The following is a 22,465-nucleotide window of genomic DNA, read 5'->3' on the forward strand; positions in this document are numbered from 1 at the left end:
TGTCATTGGTATTAGAAGTGACTTCTGAGTACAGTTAAGATTAAGTTTCTCTTTTTTGCCTTCGGGCTTTTGGTTAGAGGCATAGGTCTCTGATGAAGTAGGTGTATAATACTGCATTTGAGAGAAGTGGACACAAATGATCTTTCCTTCACCGTGGAATAAATCAAGCTTTAAGAACCAGCTTTCATTCCCATCCATTTCCATACTGGCCTTGGATTACACGCACATCCCCGCTAGCCTGCCTTATCTGCAGCACTATGAGCATTTGCTGTCACAATAAAGTATATTTTGTCTTGCATTGGTGCAATATTACTTATTTTCCACTGAGCCTTCTCTAGTAATCGTCTTAGTTTAAAAAAAAAACTTTTTATTTTTGAGAGAGACAGAGCTTGAGTTGGGGGAGGGGCAGAGGGAGAGAGAGGGAGACACAGAATCAGAAGCAGGCTCCAGGCTCTGAGCTGTCAGCACAGAGCCCGATGCAGGGCTCAGATTCACAAACTGCGAGATCATGACCTGAGCCAAAGTCGGATGCTTAACAGACTGAGCCACCCTGGCACTCCTCATCTTGTCTTAGTTTTAACGTGAACACATATGTCATACCTTTGAGTAGCTGTGGCTTTCTTCAATTAGCAGTGATAAAGTGACATTCTGGCTCAACTTTACCTAATCTCCACCAGGAGATACTGAATTTACCAGCACTAACTTCTGTGAGATGACTTTGTCTCAGGCACTGATGAACTATTGTATATGAACAAATAAAATGACCCATCACTACATTAACTTAAGCGACTGGCAGGTACCACAATGAACAACAAGGTCTTCTGTCTTCCTCTTAAAATCTTTGCAAAAATAAAAAAGCAATGTGGAAGATCCAGTTGAATTGGATTGTTTATGGAAAAGCAAACACACTGTTCACTGGAGATGGGAAAGCACTAATGGGAAGGATTTTGCTTTGGGATGAGGAGGTTGACCAAATACAGGGGAGTATATCACATAATCAGTGGGTCACTGAGGGATGGACAGAGTAAGCTTTAATATTTGAAGACTTCAGAATCCTTTTTTTTTTAATTTTTAATGTTTATTTTCGAGAAAGAGACAGAATGTGAGTAGGGGAAGAGCAGAGAGAGACACAGAATTTGAAGCACGCTCTGGGCTCCAAGCTGTTAACACAGCCCGACGTGGGGCTCAAACTCTCAAACTGCAAGATCGTGACCTGAGCTGAAGTTGGACGTTTAACCGACCGAGCCACCCAGGTGCCCCCAGAACCCTTCCTCTTAATTTTAAGTGACAGTGGCTATGAGTTATTTTGATTTTAAGCCACGTGAGTGCTTTTATTTAAAGAGAACCTAAAGTGAATATTTCTGAGGTTAAGCATTTGTTAGTGATTATTGTAATGATTTATGTTTCCCTTGTGAGTGGCTACTTTGGCACTAGAGGAGAAAAATAGTAGTACCATGTCTGTTTTCTAAATTTACCTATTCGTAAAAGTCACATGGGATGTTTCAATACAGAGGTGGCCCCAGCCCAGGCTGAAATCAGTCCACAGGTAATCTTGATCTGGCAGGATTGGGAAACTACCAGTTGTAAAATATTCAAAGACATGTTTATGATGGTTCATTTCCACACTGGTTATAAAAATATCTCAGTTTAAATAGATACCCACTATTGCATGCCTGTTTTAACACCAGCTTCCCACCAGGAGCCATATAAAACCTTCTAGGGAAGGTGTGAATTGGGAGTAGAGCAAGATTAAACTGAAAAACTGTTAAAGGCTAGCACTTTGCACTGATACGAAAATTACTATAGAAATAAAGCAGAACTAAAAGGAAAAATTAGGATGGATACCCATCTAAAGTTGAGTGAATTGTATGGCTTCTTTGTTTTAAAATAGTGGGACTTAACAAATTGAAGCTTGTATATTATACTATGTATGTAAAACACAGGTTCCAAAGCACCGTTAAGGATTTTGTGACCCTGGACAACACTCTACATATTTAGGCTTGTGACGTCATCTGTAATCTGACCACCTGGGAGGATTGTTAAACTGAATTATGCCCCCATTCCCTTTCCCGATACTGGATTGGTCTCTGAGGGGGAGCCAAGAAACCCAGAGTTTTTACCCTACTGCAAACATAACCTGTCTGTGAATACATGATAATCACTATTCAAAGGGTTATTCAAACTCAAAATATAGTAGTCTCCCATTATCTGTGGTCTCACTTTCTGAGCAATCAATCACTGCCTGTGGTCAGCTGTGGTCAGGAAGCAGATGATCCTTCTGACAGTGTGACTCCCATCACAATGCCCTTGTCATGCAGCTCACTTTCATCATGTTGGCACTTTATCCTCTCACATCATCACAAGAGGAAAGGTACAATATATTTTGAGAGAAACCACATTTGCATAACTTATTACAGTATATTGTTAAAATTGTCCTACTTTATTGTTAATCTCCTACTGTGCCTAATTTATAAATTAAATTTTATCTTTTGTACATATAGGAAAAAACATACTATGTGTAGGGTTCGGTACTGTCTCAGTGTCAGGCATTGACTGGAGTCTTAGGCGTATTCCCTGCTGATAAGGGGGTGGGGAGGGGCTACTATAATGTGTGGTTATGGTTACCACCTGGTACAAACAGGTGTTTCTCACAAGAGGCCCATAGAGAAGTAGGAAGGAGAGAAAAAAGGATTAATAAGATTGCCACCTGCTTAAAAACAGTGATCCTTAAAATGAATAATCCAACAGATAATAACTTTTAAGGAGAGGAAGAGTCTCCTGGGAAAAAGTTTCTAAAAGATCACTAAACTTTAAAGACTCAGTGTTGAGTATGATTTACTAGCTATGTGACTTCGGGAAGTATGTGACTTAAGCTCTTTTACAGAGACAGAGTGCCAGCAGGGGAGGGGCAGGGAGAGGGAGAGAGAGAATCCCAAGCAGGCTCCGCACTGTCAGCACAGTCAGATGCAGAGCTCAATTTCATGAACCATGAGATCCTGACCTGCGCAGAAATCAAGAGTCAGACACTTAACTGACTGAGCCACCCAAGTGCTCCTTGGCTTCACCTTCGTTTTAACCTTTTAACCTTCGCTTTCTTAAGTATAAATTACAAACACAAGTTCTATCTTAATGGTTCTTGTTAAAACATAGTGGAATACCTGGCTTAAAAACCTGTTGAGTATTATGCAAATGTATGGAATAACTATGCTGTTTTTCATTAATCCTTTACAATCCTTCACAATTTACTCCAATTTTACTCTGAATTAAAGAATGGCCAGAATGCTTTCGAAGCTCTTGAAATCCTTCCTGGTCTTAATATGCCTTTATAACAATTTAGGGAAAGAAATCTGCTGTTTATCAAATGTTATCATCTTGACCTTTTTGCCTTTCATAGGCAAAAGAATAGACATTTTACTTTGCTTTCAAAAATTGTCAAAGCTCCTATTTTTCTCCTACCATGGAACAGAAGGAAGAAAAGGTAAAAGGCTCATTGAATATAACCTCAATGATAAAGTAAATAAAGAAAAAATAAAACCTCCATTTCCCCCACAGCCAGACAAGATAACTTTTGAGAAGAATCCTGTAAGAATGTTCACTAATAGGTAGTGACTACTCCAAACCTAATTTTCTTTCTCCTGTGTTGTCTTAGCCTATTCCACACTACTGCTATAATAGTATTGATCCAATTTTTAGAGTCCCAAGATTATGGCAAAAATGGTTTATATACCAAATCATCTCATTTTGACCCTCCTTTGTAGATTTGCCCCAAAGATAATGAACACGTCATGTCTTGTCCCTGGATTTAAAGCAAAGTACAAAGACCAATTGCATCTAATAATTTAGAAAACGTATCCAGAGCAAAGCCCAGCTTTGAAAAAGGAGGTATTTGTGTTCCTGAGGATTGGCCAGAGGCTTTCAGGATCTGGTCCAGTTGGAGAAACCCCACACGGTGTGTCCCTGCATCGGGAAGTTGGCTTCAGCTGTTCCCCAGAATCTCACTCCCCTCCCACGAACTGTTGAGGTACCATGGGGTGAGCTGTCAGCATCGGGCCACCGACCTTCTCAGCTAACCAACACTAGCTGGTTGTAGCCCTCCCAGAAAATACTGGGCAAAGTGGAGGTGTTAGTGTGAACACATGAAGATTCTCTGAGAGTTCTCCTTCCCTAGCTAAGCCATCTCCCTTCCCACAGGTTCCAAGCCAACTGGAAGGTGCTCAGACGCATTTGTAAAACCTGCCGATATGCCAAGAGGAACCAGAAACTTTTCCAATCCCTTTCTGAGTAAACCTTAGGTCCTGTGTTAAAGTAGTCTCCATAGAAAACAAGTTTCAAAGATTGAGAGGAGGCAGTATTTTCAAGGACTTGAGTAATAAGGAGTAAAACAGTTGAGTGGCCCCTGCTGAAGTTTACAATGAAGAAAAAATATTTTTTAATAGACTATCAGCTGGGACTCATGATCCCAGGAAAGTACCAGTAGATGGCATGAGTACGCAAGAAGTTCAGCCCTTAACTGCCAGTCTGACCTGTCTCTTGGAAAAGAACATCTGAGACAGTCTCACAGTGCCCCCAAATGCGAGAGGACTTCACTCCAACAGGGTAGAGTTGTTGTGGGGGTCAAAGGAAATCAGATGTGAGAACGTGCTTGGAAACTACAAAGATTATAAAAATAGTCTGGTTTCTAGTTTTGGGGAGAAGTGATTTTTTTCTACCATGTTTGTTTTAGTATCCAAAGTTTCAGCTTACACAGCTTCAAGCAGTATTTTTTTCAACAACTATTTTTTAATATTAGCTTTTATTTTGGAAATGACAACGTGAGTCACAGAAAACTGAACGCCACAGTGTGACTTTGAGGTCGGTTAACCTCCTGAAGCCTCGTTGCCTCAATGTTAAAATATGGAAAAAAAAATTTATGGGGAATGTGTGTGAAAATTCTTTATAAGCCATATAGTAGTCCAAAAATAAAATACATTCCTATAAATTGAGTGAGAGTCAATGAGTTATTTAGCACAGGCTCCAGTTGCTAGAAAGTATTTCGCTCATTCCTTTATCCATCCAGCAATGTTTGAGTGCCTGTTCCCCGTGTAAGACAATATGCTAATACTCAGCAGCACCTGGCACCCACTTCCCAGCACCCAGATGAAGCCCAGTAAAAATGCTCCAAGCTACTTTATCAATACTGATTGTATCCCTCCTGCAGGAAATGAAAGGCAACCAACATAGGGGTGCAAAAGCTGATGAAGCACCTTCATTCTTCCAGGAATCGATTCATTCCTAAATTTGAAAAGACGGAACCTTCCAAATTAAATACAAATAACAGAAATCATCTCTGCAGGTGCAATGGATTCTGAAATTGGATTGGCCTTCCATGCTAAAACAAGCTTCATCTGTCTCCCTTCCAGGAGGAGGTAAACCAGGAGAAGGGTAACTCAATCTTTCCAGGGCACGCGGCCATAAGAAAGGACACTGCTCACATCTGACAGCCATTCCAAGTAGAGGATGTCCGTAAAGGTGGGAGCCAAGCCTCAGGGCCTTCTTTGCACAAGAAACATCTCAGGTAAAGTGTTCTTTAAATTGGAGGAGCGGGGGCTGGGGCAAGTTGTAAATTCATGGGCCCTCAGATTTAGGCATTTTTCTGATGAGTGATCTCAAACTCAAGTGCCTTTGGATGCCGGACAGTTCACTGAGGTGAGGCCTGTGGGCCCGTGTAAGACCACGGAAGGTAGGGCTGCAGCGTGGAGAGCGAGAACATATACCACTTCAAGACCATCACTTTCAACTCCGATCAAGAGAGCTGGCCAAACACAGCTTATTCTCTGGGGCCTTGGGGCTCCAGCTTATATCCCTAATCTGGCCCAACTGCACATTTTAAACATTTGGAAACTAAGGCCAGGAGAGGAGAAATGACAAAGCCAGGTTCTCATTGTAAGTAGCAGAGAGAAGACTCTGTTCGGGGTGAAGCATCTTAACACAACAGAGAGCCCAACAGGAGTATGTTAAAGCCTGAGCACACTAACATTTTCACAGCAGCCTTGGAAGGCAGACTGGTTAAGAGCATGGACCCGGCAGCCAGAGTCCCTGTGCCTGAATCCCAGCTCTAACAATTAATAACTGTGTGCCCTTAGGCAAGTTACTTAAGCTTTCTGTGCCTGGACTCCCTCATCTGATAGTAATGATAATGGTGCTGATAACAGCACTAACTTCGTAGGGCTGTCGTGAGGATACAATGAGTTAAAATGTGGAAAGTGCTTAGAGCAATGACTAGCCTGTTAGCGTTACCCCTCCCACATACAGACACATGCATGCTTAGAGGTCAAGGTCATACAGCTTTCCTTAGAGGTCAAAAATCTGCATCTGCAGGCATGCACAAATGCACACGCAGGGGGTATGGCACTCCCTCTCAGACATACGGATTTCCTGGCCTCCTCAGCCTTATATCCTCAGTGACCAACCTGGGAAGAATTGCAAAGGGAGGGGCTGGAACAGAGGCCAGAGCTGGGTGGCTGGGTGGGTTTTTCTACTTTTCAGGAATAGTGTAGGCTTCCGGGAAAGCAAGTCCAGGGATGAAGCGGTTTACACGCACCAGTGTTTCTCAAACTTTAGCATGCATTAGAATCAGCTGGAGGGTGTGCTCAAACACAGAATGCTGGCTGCACTCCCGGGCTTTCTGATTCAGCAGGTCTTGGGTAAGGCCTGAGAATTTGCATTTTAACAGATTCCCAGGTGATGCTGAAGCTGCTGTTCTGGGGGGGCCTACACGATAAAAAACACTGATACACATTTTTTTTTAATGCTCAAAAGAATCATATGAGTTTGGCATTTTCTCCATGCTATAGTGGAAAAAACCAAGCCCAGAGAATGTGGCTGATGTCCTCAGCGTCACACCATTTGTAAGGAGTGGAACAGGGTCTTGAATCAAGTCGGCCTGACTCGGAAGCCTGTGGCGTTTCTACCTCCCCATGTGGCGTGAGGCATGAGCATTTACTCTCCACCAGGACCTTGCCATGGGCCGGAGGCACCAAGATAGGGTGTCTGTGATGAGCTGGAGTGTACAGGTGGAGAAGACGTAAGGGAGACTTCTCTGAAGAAGGGAAGGCCTTCCTACTGGTTCCTACTGTCTCCCCTCCCTGTTCACCAACTGCTGTTATCTCCTGGGCATTCACAGCCACTAAGTCTGACCAGGTCACATCCCTGACACCCCCTTTGTTGACTGTCCATTCCCTGTTCCCTCCAAGACCACGTCTGACTCTGCAGGCTCATAAGCCTCAAAGCTGTAGTCCTACTGAGTTTTTGTCCGCCTCTGAAAGTGACCTTTCTCTGGCTCACCGTGCTATGCTCAGTTTTCCCTCTGACTAGGGTACCCACCCCCTTCTTTGCCTGGAACACACCTCCTTGTCCCAGAAGACTCAACAGCTCTGGCCACCCCTCAATCCCACCAGTGCAGGCTGTGTATACCTCCTCTACCTTCTCGAGAGTACCGTCCGTGGCTTACTTCTGTCATAACACTTGTGTGTATTGTTGGGTAATTATATATTTATTGATATATTTCTCCAATACTAAATATCTAGTCTAAACCAACTTGTACCTTTAAGTCCTCAGGGGCTATTACAGTATTTGGTACAGGGTGGGGCAGTGGTCCTGAAACTTGTCTGCACGTTAGAATCACCTGGGCATTGAACCCCTGGGTGGTTCAGTCGGTTAAGTGTCCGACTTTGGGGGCACCTGGGTGGCTCAGTTGGTTAAGCGGCCGACTTCGGCTCGGGTCATGATCTCACGGTCCGTGAGTTCGAGCCCCACGTCAGGCTCTGTGCTGACAGCTCAGAGCCTGGAGCCTGTTTCAGATTCTGTGTCTCCCTCTCTCTGACCCTCCCCTGTTCATGCTCTGTCTCTCCCTGTCTCAAAAATAAATAAAACGTTAAAAAAAATTTTTAAAAAAAGTGTCCGACTTTGGCTCAGGTCATGATCTCACAGTTTGTGAGTCGGAGCCCCGCGTCGGGCTCTATGCTGACACCTCAGAGCCTGGAGCCTGCTTTGGATTTTATGTCTCCCTCTCTCTCTGCCCCTCCCCTGCTCATGCTCTGTCTCTCTCTGTGTCAAAAATAAACATTAAAAAAGTTTTGTTTTAAAAAGAATCACCTGGCCATCTTTGAAAAATCCAAGCCCAGGTCACATTCCAGATGAATTAAGTTACACAGTCTCTGAAGGTGGGACACAGGGCATTAGTATGTTTTTCAAATCTCCCCAGGTGAACCAATGTGCAGATAAGCTTGGGAAACATTGAAGTCGAGTTTCAGGATGCAGGATGGTTGGACAGTTGGAAGGATGATTGGATAATCAGTTTGAAGTTTGAAAAGGTGGACCAGGAAGGACCCAACTTGCTGTGCTCAGGAATTTAAACTTTGAGCTGTAAGTGGATGGAAAGCATTGGAAGAGTATAACACAGAAGGGTGAAATACACATTTTTTTTGGAAAACCAGTTGGCAACCGTAAGATCTTACTGGAGTAGAGAGAGGCTGGAGGCAGGAAAAAAAGTGGTTTTTCCTCTTTGCCCTCCTGCCAGATACTGGCCTCCAGGAGGCTGCTGAACTTTCAGGACAGGCAGCCCCAGTGAGGCTTGATTGTGGGAGCACTTGAGGCTGCTGGGGTGGGGGATCCCTCATGTACAGCTGCTGCTAAAACTAGGACTCAAAGCCATGACTTTCTGCCTCCGAGTCTCATAACCTTCCTACTTCAAATGATCAGCAACTCAGGGTGGGTTCTGACTCCATGTGTGGTGTGAAAGTCGTACTTGACAAATTCAGATGCAAAGGCAAGCAGATGTTAATTGAACAGTGGTCAGTAACAAAGCTGAACCCACAAATTAAACAATTCCTTTTGGGGATCAAACTACAAAGAGACAGACACACAATAGTGAAGCCACCAGTTACACCTTCCAGTCTGAGCTCTAGTTAATCTGTCAATCAACTCTCTGATGCTATAACCATTATCATCTGGACTGGGTCTCCCTGGCTCTCCTGGGAGGCTGCTGACCTGGCAGCCACCCCATTTTCCCTGAAACTAGGTGTTCCTCCAGCCAGCTACATGCTGGAGTGTCTTCTTGATGCCCTGTTCCTCCAACTAGTGATGGAGGTGAGGAGGAGCTTGTGAACTGGAGTCTCAGGACCCCATGCACTAGATCTTCTGCTTCCCCAGCTAGCCATGCTGGAGCTCCCAGCCACTGGGAGAGAAGGTCCCAAGCATCTGCCACGGAGGACTAATCAGACCCCATGTACTTGGTCTGGTTTTCTTTTGCCATTTTTTCCCCCTCTTGCTTCATCTCACAATCTCATCTCTCTCTCTCTCTTTCCCCCTCTCCCTCCCTCTCTCCCTCTCTCTCTCCCCCTCTCCCTCCCTCTCTCTCTCTCTCTCTCCCTCTCCCTCCCTCTCTCCCTCTCCCTCTCTCTCTTCCTTATTTTTCCTCCCCTCTTTTTCTAGCCCCTGCAACTGCCTCTTACATTCTAACCACATCTCTCTCATTTGTCTGTTACCTCCCCCTCTCTCTCTTCCTTATTTTTTCTCCCTCTTTTTCTAGCCCCTGCAACCGCCTCTTACACTCTAACCACATCTCTCTCATGTTACCTTCCTGCCCCAGGGTGGCCACACTCACATTTTGCCCTGACCAGGAGGATAGTGGGGGCAGAGCTTGCCAAGCCCAGAAGCATCTGCAGAACTGTAGCCACCAAGGAGGGAGCATTCTTTCTGATAGACACGGAGGCACTGGATGGGCTGGCCACCTTGTTCTTTGCATTCTTCTCTCCTTTCTGTGTCTCTCTCTCCCATTCCAGAGCAATGCGATGGGCTGGACAGAGCATGGTCTCTGGAATCAGGCCTCTACTCCAACCCCAGCTCTGCCATTTACTGATTTGGTAAACTTGACCATGTTGTTTGACCTCTGAGTTTCAGTTTCCTCATCTGTGCCCACGTCTCTGGTTGTTAGTTCTAAACGCCGATGGAGGCATTCTGGCACAGTGAACACAGGCCAAAGTCTCAAATGCTCAATCAACCACTTACTGGTTGTGTGACCTCAGTCCCCAACCTCCCCAAGCCCTAATTTCCTCATCTCTCCAACGTGTAATAGAAGGACCAGATTTGTCAGGTCGTTGCGAGGATAAATGAGCTAACTTAGGGAAAGTACTTAACATGAGATAATTGCCAACTGTATGCTCCAGCTGTTGTTATATATTGTTTATACACTGCTTAGCCCATGATAGATGCTTACTGTAGCCAGCCTCCGAGATGGTTCCCCAGGGAGCCTCACCCTCGGGCACTCGTACTTTCGTGTAGTTTCCTCCTATACCGAATCACAGCCAGTGTGAATTAGTGTGAATACAGTGGAAGACCAAGTCAGAAAGCCATGGCTGCTCCCACTTCAGCTTCTGGAATCATTTGCCCTGGGGGAAGTCAGCCTCCATGTGTTGAGATGCAAACAGCCTGTGGAAAGGCCCCCCATGGAGGGGTGCGGAGGCCCCCCATGGAGGGGTGGGGAGGCCTCCTGCCAACAGCTAGCGCCAACTTGCCTGATACAAGTCTACCACCTGGGAAGTGGATCTCCCAGCACCTGTCAAACCATGAGACGTGAGACGTGCAGGCCTGGCTAACATCTGATAGCAGCCTTGTGGCAGACCTGGGGCCGGAACTGCTCAGCCAAACCAAATTCCCGACCCGAAGAAACAGCGGGAGATAGAATACATTATTGGTTTTAAGCCGTTATTTGTTAAACAGCAACAGTTAACTAACATAGTGCTTAAAAACAAAAAACAAAAACAAAAAACTCCCCCAAGTAACAGCAGATCGACATTTCCATTGCAAATCCATGCAGTCTAGCATGCGAACAGCAGGGGGCGCCGTTGGACCATTTTCTGGTCAGGCCATGCCAGCCTTTTTCTCCCTCGAATAGGGGGCACATCCGGGTTGGGTCAAAGGAAATGCCAGACTGGCCAGGAAACAGGCCAGCCACCTCAGGCCCCTGCTCCTCGTGAGCAGAGCTGATGGTGATCCCAAGGGAATAACCCAAGAATCAGCTCAGAGCAGGCCCCTTACCCCTGTAGCCAGGAAGCCCAGGAAACGTGGCTCAGAGTCCTGCTTCACTGCTTTATTATTTTTTTAGTGTTTTTAAACAACTTTTTAAAAAGTTTTTTAAAAAATGTATTTAGTTGAGAGAGAATGAGAATCCCAAGCAGGCTCCGTACTGTCAGCACAGAGCCTGATGCGGGGCTCGAACTCACCAACTGTGAAATCATGACCTGAGACGACATCAAGAGCCCGATGCTTAACTGGCTGAGCCACCCAGGCACCCCATGCTTCACTGCTTTAAAGCAAGTTTCCAGGCAGGCCTGGATACAACTCCTCAGTGGCTCCCCTATTCTTGGGCTTAAAGCAGAGACCCTGGTCAGGGTGCTGTGGTTGTGAGGCACCATTTGGGAAGGGTTTCTATGTCCCTTCCAAATGGCCTATTTGCCACTGAGAAGACAGCTTGCTCTATCTGCTGTCCTGGTGACCCCAGCCCACCCTGTCAGCAAGCACCCTTGTGATTGCCTCCTGGTCAGCAGATGAGGGTCTTGCTGCAGGAGGGCCATTGACCTTTCCCATCTCATGCTTGAGGTTTTGGGGGGCCCTCAGCACATACTTGCAGACCCAGGACCAGCCTCCAGAAATGAGGACCTGGCAACTGGGTCTGCCCCAACTGCAGAAGAGCTGTGAAACCAGCGAGTGCACCTAAGGACCAGATAGCCAGCTCTAAAGAGGGCTACACAGCAAGCTGGAGACAGCTGGAGTCAGAGTGCGGGGCCATGGTTCCTGCTGGGAGGTGAGCACAATGGCTGGACGTACCTCTCTGCTCTCCTTCGGTGTTCTCCAGAAAGAATGGAGAGCCCTAGTGGCCCTCATCTCCTCTGAGCCAGAGACTCAAGGTTATCAAAGGAGTCCTGCTATCTCTTCATGGCCCAGGAAAAGCCAGGCTTTCAGGGGAGAGAGAAAAGGGATAGAACACATCCTGAATACTCCACCCCATTCCTTGTTGGGGTATAAGGCCTGGGTAGGGGCTGGGGGGAGAGGTCTTCCGACAGGGTGAGAAGGTAAAGCTCGATGCATTGTGAGTTGCGGACCCCTGGGCCCAGGAATGATCCTTGATACTTGCTTCCTTTGCCAGTAGAACTGGAGAGGAGGCAGGACCACACTCTAGGGGATTGGAGAAAAGTAGGGAAGGCATATTTTCTTTCTGATGTGGTGTGCTTCAACACCACATCCACCAGTGCCTTGATCTTGGACTTCCCAGCCTCCAGAACTCCAGAATAAGCCCCCTAGTCTACGGTATTGTTATTATAGCAGCCTGAATGGATGAAGACACAAGGTTATGGCTTGTTTGGGGAAGCCCCCAGTTGACAAGTCTGATTCTATAGTTACTGCCGTAAAGTATCCCACAGCTGACCTTCTCCATTCTGTGTTCACTGAGACCCTCACTTTTTCCAGATTCTGGCTCTCACAGAGAGGTCAACCCCAGTCCCTGGGAGGATTTATTGTTGGATGACCGCACCTGCACTTGCCTGCCCAGTGGGTCACTTTCCCTCTGAAGACCCACCATGTTGTTATTGATAAGTTAGTATTTGATAGGGTTAATGGTATTCATTCCTTTTGTTTTTGAAACTTTCCTGTCATGTGGCAGGCACTCGATAAATATTTCCATAAACGAATGCTTCAAGGAGCCTTTGGTCTACACGGCATGATAAAACTACATTGATGAAAGGAATGGTGTCATAGGAATATATTCATTCAACAACTAATGATTCACCACCTACTGCACGTAAGGCTCTGGGCACAGGTTGTAGAGAATTCTGAAGTAAAGGAGGGATACCTGGGTGGCTCAGTCAGTTAAGCGTCTGCCTTTGGCTCAGGTCATGATCTCACCATTCTTTTCAACGTTTTTTTTTTTTTTTTTTTTTTTTTATTTATTTTTGGGACAGAGAGAGACAGAGCATGAACGGGGGAGGGGCAGAGAGAGAGGGAGACACAGAATCAGAAACAGGCTCCAGGCTCCGAGCCATCAGCCCAGAGCCCGACGCGGGGCTCGAACTCACGGACCGCGAGATCGTGACCTGGCTGAAGTCGGACGCTTAACCGACTGCGCCACCCAGGCGCCCCATCACCATTCTTGAGTTCAAGCTCCACATGGGGCTCGCTGCTATCAGCATGGAGCCCACTTCAGATCCTTTGTCCTCCTACTCTCTCTCTGCCCCTCCCTCACTTGTACTCTCTCAAAAAAGAATAAACATTAAAAATAAATAAAAATTTAAAAAACAAAGTAAAGGAAGGAGGGCCCCTGAGTGGTGGCTCAGTGGGTTGAGCCTCTGACTTCAGCTCAAGTCTTGATCTTACCATTTATGGGTTCAAGCCCCACACCAGGCTCTGCACTGGCAGTGCGGAGCCTGCTTGGGATTCTGTCTCCCTCTCTCTCTGCACCTCCCCCACTCGCACTCTCTCACTCTCAAAATAAATAAATAAACTTAAAAAAAAATAAAGTAAAAGAGGGACCATCTCCATAAAGGACAAGTACTTTAGAAAACAACCCTCATTGTTGTCTCCCACTTTCAAGGCACACAGAATGAAGTGAAGGCCTCAGTCTACCAGCTGGATGAGGTGTGTCAAAACTGTGAAGTTCAATACATTTCTAAGTTGTTGGTTAGGTAGAAATATTCTACCTAAGTAGTGCACTGAAACCAATGAGAAGCTGGGGTGGTCCGGTGTGGCCTAGGTGAGAAAATAGGGAGTTGTAAGGATCAAAGGGGACCTTGGGCAGAAGCTGGGTGCTGATACATTAAAAAAAAAAATCAAAAAGGAACTCTCTGGAAGAGGTAGGTGAGATGGATGAATGTCTCCATCCCAGGGACACTCACCTTTCCTATCTATAGCCTGGTCAGTGTGTTCTCACCTGCAGGAGGTAAGAACCAAGAAAGTCAGCAGAGGCTCCATCAGTCCATGGTGATAGAGGATGCCCAAAGAGAAATGTGTAGAAAACCACATGGCCCCCCTCTGCACGAAAAGTCTCTGCAGGAATGTCTTCGCCTCCTTACAAAGAAACACACTGTTCCCAACAGGTTGGAATAACTCTACCAGTTTCTCCGTAGTCAGGAAATTGATTTTCTGTTCTCTCTTGACTTCCTCTGGACAGTGGAACTCAGTTATCAAGCTTCACTTCCTGTTCTCCCTGTAACCCTATTTGGTGAAATTAGAATTAGGGCTTTAATTCAATGTAGTGCAAAACCCAATGAGATTAGCTTTATGGTTTCAAGACCTCTGCTAGAAAACAGAATCCCGCGTTCTCTATTCCTCTTCCAAAAATTGACAGACATCTAAGGTGGGGGGCACTCTCGTGGCTTCTGTGCCCCCATTTCGCCTAGACTGTTGTGACTTTGAACTCTTTCAGTGCTTGATATCTACCAAACTATTCTGGTATACCCATCTTCAAAACAAAAGTGACTACTAGATTTCTTTTCCATGCTGCATAAAAATAAGGTGGCAAACAGCCAAAAATAAGGTGGCAAACAGCCAAAACACGGGTAGCTGACATTCTTCAGGCACCTCCCAAGTGGACACAGTTTACATGTAGCACTTCATGTGATCCTTACTTGTGGCTGGCTTCGGGGGTGAACGACTGTGCAGTTCAGAGGGCCCTACTCTCAGAAGGGCCCCCACACTTGGTTTACTGCTCTGCTGTTGTTGTCTTGAAATTGTTAACAACTTTTGAGCAAGGGACCCTGCATTTTCATTTTGCACTGTACTCTGAAAATTTTACCCAGTTCTACCCTCACTGTAACTCCACTGGGTGGTCGGTATTGTTGATCCCGTTTTTAGAATGGGAAACGGATGTTCCGAGTGGGTTCATTCAGTAACTCACCCCAGGTTATACAGATAGGAAATGGCAGATCTGGAATTTGAAGCCAGGATCCAGCTACCAACCCCACATCCATGTTCTGTTGACTCTGTGATGGCTTATTTTTGTCTATTTCGAGTCAGTCCACCTCTCTGAAATACGATATTAATTCTGGACACTGTAGAGGCAGCTTTTTGGCAAATAGGCTTGAGCACTGGAATGTAGAAAGGGTCCACAGTGACCACCTGTGGCCTGAATACAGACAGGCACATCAGGTGACCCATGTCAAAGTATCCGTAGGCCCTAACTGACCAATGAGCTACTTACAACGAGGCACAGTTATCAAAAAAGGGAAGATTCCATACTTGACCATAACTCGTCTTCCCCTTTTAAAAACAGCCCCCACCCACAGCCTCTCCTTTGTTGTTCTGCACACTGCTCTCTTGCGGTGTATTCATAAACTTCTATCTTCTTTGTTCTGCCTCCGGTGAATTCTCCAGCTCCCACGTCCCCCCACATATGAAGGCCCCCATCCGATTGAGAGACACGCCATTTAGACACCACAGACACTACAGGTTAGAGTGCATTAATAGGTGGGTTTTGTCCCTTTATCCGCACAATAGTTGTTTTAGATCTCCAAATAGGTCTCTATTGTAGTATTTCTTTTCTGACAAAATGGTTTCCAGCAAAATGCAACAAATTTTGTCTTTGAAGCCTAAGCAATCTCTTTGGCCTTATACACTTCTAAAATGGCATTATAGATGTTGACATGAAGAACATTTGCCGTATAACAAAATTACATTTCTTTCTAAGATGTAGTGATTTAATAATTAAAACAATATCCATGAAATATAAATACAAGGTATTCATAAATAAATTAAATTAGATTGTGGCTGCTAAGAGCCAATTATCACATAAGATATCTTCGATGGCTGAAATAATAAGAGAGCCGAATATTAATTCTGACATTCTCTATAGGCCATGATTATAAATTTAGCTAAAACGGTTTAATACGTTATGGAATTTTATTGAGATTTCAGACCGCCCTTAAAATATTCATTGTGTGTTAGAAATCAGTTGTCTTGATTGATTTTAGTTATAATTCTGTTATATGTTTACAAGATGGGAACAGGAGGGGGGCTGTAGAACTGAAAAGAAAAGTCTACCCTCCTTATAAAATAATAATGGTGATGGCACCATGATTGAGAGGTTGATACAGACCTAGATTTGAATCCTATTTTCACCACATTCTGGCTGTGCGACCTTGAGCAAGTTAGTCCTCAAATGTCCTCATTGTCAGAGAAGGCTTGAGATGAGGAATCCATTAGATAATGGATAAAGCCCATAGCAGAGGGGCGCCTGGGTGGTGAGTTGGTTAAGCATCCCACTCTTGATTTTGTCTCAGGTCATGGCCTCATGGTTCATGAGTTTGAGCCCCGCATCAGGCACTGCGCTGACAGCATGGAGCCCTCGTGGGATTCTCTCTCCCTCTCTCTGCCCCTCCCCCACTCATGCTCTCTCTCAAAATAAATAAATAAACATTTAAAAAGAAAATAAAGCCCACAGCACAGAGCCTGGCACTTAGCAAGCACAAAATAAATGTTAGCTCTTAGGATTTCTGCCACAAAAGGGGAATTTGACCCATTTGGAAAGACGGATTTCCTTTTTTTTTTTTTTTCAATATATGAAGTTTATTGTCAAATTGGTTTCCATACAATACCCAGTGCTCATCCCAAAAGGTGCCCTCTGTAATACCCATCACCCACCTTCCCCTCCCTCCCACCCCCCATCAACCCTCAGTTTGTTCTCAGTTTTTAACAGTCTCTTATGCTTTGGCTCTCTCCCACTCTAACCTCCTTTTTTTTTTTTTTTTTTTTCCTTCCCCTCCCCCATGGGTTTCTGTTAAGTTTCTCAGGATCCACATAAGAGTGAAAACATATGGTATCTGTCTTTCTCTGTATGGCTTATTTCACTTAGCATCACACTCTCCAGTTCCATCCATGTTGCTACAAAGGGCCATATTTCATTCTTTCTCATTGCCACGTAGTACTCCATTGTGTATATAAACCACAATTTCTTTATCCATTCATCAGTTGATGGATATTTAGGCTCTTTCCATAATTTGGCTATTGTTGAGAGTGCTGCTAGAAACATTGGGGTACAAGTGCCCCTATGCATCAGTACTCCTGTATCCCTTGGGTAAATTCCTAACAGTGCTATTGCTGGGTCATAGGGTAGGTCTATTTTTAATTTTTTGAGGAACCTCCACACTATTTTCCAGAGTGGCTGCACCAGTTTGCATTCCCACCAACAGTGCAAGAGGGTTCCCGTTTCTCCACATCCTCTCCAGCATCTGTAGTCTCCTGATTTGTTCATTTTGGCCACTCTGGCGTGAGGTGATATCTGAGTGTGGTTTTGATTTGTATTTCCCTGATGAGGAGCGACGTTGAGCATCTTTTCATGTGCCTGTTGGCCATCCGGATGGGAAAGACGGATTTGCTACCTTAGTTATTATCTTTAACTTCTATCTCAAGGGGCATAATGTTTTCTTTAGCACCAACCTGAAAAATGATGGGGATATTCTCAATGGTGTGTCAGTAAAGGTTGAGCAACCAGCTCTGGCGGGCAGGGAGAGTGGGGGCGCCCGGAATTTGTTTGCTGATTTCCATGGTGTAAATACGCTCACCATGACTGGTTTCAGTGATGTGGAGTTGGGAGGAGACACACACACTCACCTCTAGAGAGCTGACACGACGCACCCTGCTCACCTCTGAGAAACCGGGGCTTCTCCTTCTGGCTCAGCTGCCCTCTAGGCAAACCCTACTTTCGCTGGGCCTCTGCTTCATCTGTAAAATGAGATAGTAGTACCTATCTGGCATGCCTCCTAGGGTTGATGTGACAAATAAACAGAGGACACGAAAAGCCATGGAAAACTGTGAAACACAATGGGGATTAACTGGGCAGTGGTGTCGATACACAGACGCTTTGTCTGATTTAAAGGTCCCTCGACTTGCAACTCCTTTGTCTTTCGAGCTGAGCTGCCCTTCAGCTGGGTTCTGGAGCTCCCGGTTTATTTACCCTAATCTCTTTTTCTTCTCTCTGACCATTTAGCTCAAGATGATTATCTTGCACAATTAACATAATAAAGCAAGTCAGTTAGGCCTTCTCAGGCCCTAGGAAACAAAGACCCACTGCTATTACTTGAGGCCCAAGGCAGCTATGGGGACTGAGCTCTGAAAACCCTCAAGGTTAGGCCCCACCTACCCCTGGAGCCCGGAACAAGGGCTCCTTGTCCTTCGGGGACCAGTGCTGTCCTGGTGACCCGGTCCTCTTGTTTTCCCCTCCCAAGTGGGTGCCCCTAGTTTCTGACCCTAGTCCCACTGGCAGTCACAAAACTCTGTTTCTCTATCTACTTTTGACCGCTCCCCACTGCTTCCGCTCCCACTACCTGGAAAGCAGCCAGTGTCAGGGCAAGAACAGGAGTCAGACTGCAGGAGGGTTCAGGTCTTAGGGCCACCAGGTGCCTACCTTGGGCTGTTATGTGACATGCCTGTGCTTCCTTCTCATCTGTAGGATGGGACACTAGAACTTGCCCTCAAAGGGCTGCTATGAGGTAAACAGAGTGAGATCAGGTAAAGTGTTCAGAAGAGTGTCTGGAGCATAGCAGTCATTGCTGACAGCTGTCCGGCTTCCGCGCCTTCTCTCTGTGGTCTCTCCCTCCAGCCCGGGCTCTGATGACATTTCTTTGTCACTGCCAGCACAATGTTTCCCTCCCAGATGGATGGACCGTTCCCAGAGGCCTCTGGCTTCCCTCTTGCCTGCCTAAACGTGGCTGTCTTTGGCTCTGAGGCACTGTCACATAACACAAAGGAGCACAGGTTACGGTGAGGAGCCAACCTTCATCTGAGGAGGACTGTGGCTGTGCAGACCCTGGGTCTCTTGGCTTCCCTCCTTTATATCAAGCAGTCCTTCCTGAACCTCAAAGAGGAGGCGACATCAGCCATGGCATCTCCAGAAGATACATTCCACGGCTGCGTAAAGAAGGGTTCTGAGGATTAGGATCAGAAAATACAAGGAAGTTTGGTTACTTTTTCCCTTAGTGGATGTTTTAGAAGTTTCTCCTGTACTTTCCTCGATTTACAAATTCATTCCTCAAAGGCTGTGCTGGTTGTCAACCCTTTCCCACCCCAGCACCCTTGAGTGGCCCACTTCCCATCAGTACCCACCTCTGAGGATGCCAGGGAACCTCTGGCTGGGGTGTAATTATCTCCAAGGGCACTGTTAGCTTGATAAGGAGGAGCTTCTTCATGCTCCTCAGAGAGAAAGCATTTAAGAGTGTGTTTCCAAGGTTCAGCTGCTCCTCTAATAACAATAATAATTACCTTAATGTTCTTCAATAGGGGATTAGTTAAACAAATTATGGTACATCCATGGTACATGATGCAGCCATTAAATTAAATGAAGCAGAACAATACACTGTACCTGTTTCCCCCGCAATCCGAAGGTAGACCTTTCCTATGAAACCTGAAACGATGACATTCAGTGAAGAAGCAATTACCATTCATTTGTACAGAAATTTTTTTTGACCATTCCAAGACACCCCCGCCCCGCCCCAAATAACCTTTTTAAGGCTATTCTGATACCTTAGGACACATCTTGCTCACGGATGCACAAAATAAATGAAAGCTACAGACGTTTGAGGTGGAGACACTGAGTGTAGTTCCCAGAGATATATTTTCACTCATCTTTTTTGCCTTAAAAGCGAAATCCTCTTCGGATTTCTTTTGGTTAGGAAAAAACAGACACTGGTGTAGGTCGTTCGTAAAAGTGAAGTGGCAGAAAGCAAACTTTCAAAAAGTGGAGGATACCTGTCTTTCATTAATTGTTACGTCGCTCTAAACCTATACCATGGTTTTGTGAGTGTTCCAGCTTGGGTTGGGGGCTGGGCGGGACGGGGCAGAGGGGAAGGGTGTTGCTGTTCCGGATTCTGGAACCAAAGGGCAGTGCCCAATTGCATCTTGACTTAAAATTGTGCGCCTGGATGTGAGCCCAAAGTGCATTTTCATACTGGCCACCCATCTCTGGAGGAGAGAGAAAGGCCCGCCCGAGCAGGCTTCCTGCAACACCACAGGAAAGCCAAAGGGATATCGTAGACACGAGCCTGGGGCTGGAAATACAATTTCTGGGAGACGGCACGGTTCGGAACTGGATGTTCCAAGCGGAGAACGATTATGTGAGTCACTAAATTGAGGAAGTCTCTGAGACTCCCTTGCGGAATCACAGTAGGCTGGTTCAGGGCCAGCAAGCTGCTGGCCCAGCGGCGCTGCCTGGGGGACTGAACATCTGGGAAACACCGGAACTGCTTTCCACTGGAAGGGTTTGCAGGGAGCTCTGTACTGGGCAGTAGAGAAAAGGTTAGGGAAGGGGGTTCGAACATGCTACAGAGACACACTGAGTGAATAGGGGCATATGCCTGCGTGAGCATTTTCAAGGCCCCCACCCAAAGGGGAGTTTGCAGGAGGGCATTTCTGGGCACGTTGCCCTCGCTGCTCTGAAATGAGCATATGGCAGGGCAGATACCGGGCTGGGTATGTTGAATTTTTAACCTTACAGCGGGGACTTGGGGAATATTGACATCTCTCGAAATTATCGGTGTGTGCTTTCTGCCCGCAACCCAAAGAACAAGGAGTGGGGATCCATGCACTCTCTGAGTTCCTGCTGCAATGACACACAGCTAAAAATTAGTAAACCACGGGGTATTACCCTTATCATTTCTCCCAGTTAACATCTAATGTGAGCGTCAGTGGGCTGAGGAAGAAAAAGAAGCAATTCTAGCAGCCAGCGAGAAGCAGGACTGATCCACGAAGCTCCCATCTGAGATGTGCTTTCTACAGGCCTCAGTCAGCTGGGTAGGTGTGGCTCCACCCTTTGAGGACAGATGGCTGACATTCCAGATCTCAGTGTAGACAAGACAAGTAGGTTCCCAGGCCCAGGACTCCTTAGCAACAGGTAGGAGTCTCTGATTTGCTTTCCAAATGGCAGGATAGTCAATAAATGATGACATTGTATTCTAGTCATTCACCCTCTGAGATTTCAGTATGAATGACATAACCCTGAAAACTGAGGGCGTTGGAAATGGCTTTGTATTAGCCGTCTATTGCTAAGTAACAAATTAGCCCAATAAGAAGCTTAAGACAATAATAATTTATTATCTCTCACTGTTTCTGTGGCTCAGAAATTCAGACTGAGCACCGAGGGGATGGATGACTTTCGTCTGCTCCACTATGTCTGGGGCTTTAGCTGGAAATCAGAAGGCTCATCCCCTCACGTGGCTAACTCTTGATGCTGACTGTAGGCTGAAGTCCTAGCTGGGCTGTTGGCCAGAAAACTGACACGTGGCCTCTTCATGTGGCCTGGGCTTCCTCAGACTATGGTGGCTAGGTACCAAGGACAAGGGTCCTAATAGAGAAAGCCAAGCAGACACTGTATCCTTTTTACCTCCTACCTTCGGAAATCACAATGTCACTTCACCATACTGCATCTGTTAGAAGGGAGTCACTAAGTCCAACCCATATTTAAAGGAAAGATTGGATTCCATGTTTCTGTGGACCTATTTTAAAAATACTGTGGGCCTCCTAGTTACATGGATGATAACAAATAGAAACACTTAAAAGCTGTAGCTCCCCACATTCCCCTTTCCTCACTGTAACTATGATGTGGAAACTCAAAGGGGGTAGAGAATTGAAAGATGTCGTTGAGTTTTGCTGTCATGGAGCCATTCCATTCCCAGCCTAGTAAGTGAGAAGGAGGTAAGAAGGACTCACTCAGGCCCTAGTGGGTAGTGCCCACAGAATTCCCGGAGAGGAATTAAATATGGTCCTAAGGATATTATGATGTAAGGAAGGGAAGTTCTAGTCTATAAATGGAGACACTTCATTGAAAGCATCATTAGACATTGGGCATCTCTTTGAGAAGGCACCCAAAACTCAAAAGAGAGAAAGGGGGATGGGACAAAACCAGTAGCATTTGACCCTGGCCTCTGGCATAAGTTAGCTATTTCAACTGCAAATGCCTTAACATAGCTACTCGGCTTGTTTGAATTTTAGTTTCCTCATTCTTAAAATGTGGATCTGGTAGGGTTTGCATGAGAATTAACTTAGATAATACAGCTAATGGACAGCGCTTGGCACTCAGCACAAGAGAAAAGGAAGAGAAACCAGGAGTCATGCTAAAAGAGTTTTTCTAGGGAATTTTGAAGAACAAAATGCCAAATAGCTCAGGTATGTGAGCCAAATGGATGGGAGAGAAAAGTGAGATTTTCTAAGACAAATCCTTCATCTGGTAACAATGCAATTATGAACTTGAGTTTATTTTTAACTTTTGGTTGTTGAGGATTTTTTTGGTCAGGACACTGCTCAGAATGTGGACCATGTGGAGACAGTCTTATACGTGTTACGTATTTTATATATGTTACATTTTTTTTTAACCTAAAACTAAGGCTGTTGGTATAGCATTCTTAAATCCATGCATGTTTTTACATAGAAATTTGTAGAAGAAATATGA

General features: G+C 45.5%; 1 long non-coding RNA gene across 1 annotated transcript in view; it reads left to right on the plus strand.

Moving 5' to 3' along the window:
• The first annotated feature begins 4,978 nt into the window (after positions 1 to 4,978).
• The window catches only part of LOC144615828 (uncharacterized), a 35,898-nt gene continuing 18,411 nt past the window's right edge, over positions 4,979 to 22,465 (plus strand). The window contains exon 1 of the long non-coding RNA XR_013554437.1: positions 4,979 to 5,554. This is a non-coding gene — a long non-coding RNA (uncharacterized LOC144615828). The remainder of the gene's footprint in view (positions 5,555 to 22,465) is intronic.

This window comes from Panthera onca, chromosome A3 (assembly GCF_046562875.1).
Source record: "Panthera onca isolate mPanOnc1 chromosome A3, mPanOnc1 haplotype 2, whole genome shotgun sequence".
NCBI classification, from domain to species: Eukaryota; Metazoa; Chordata; class Mammalia; order Carnivora; family Felidae; genus Panthera; species Panthera onca.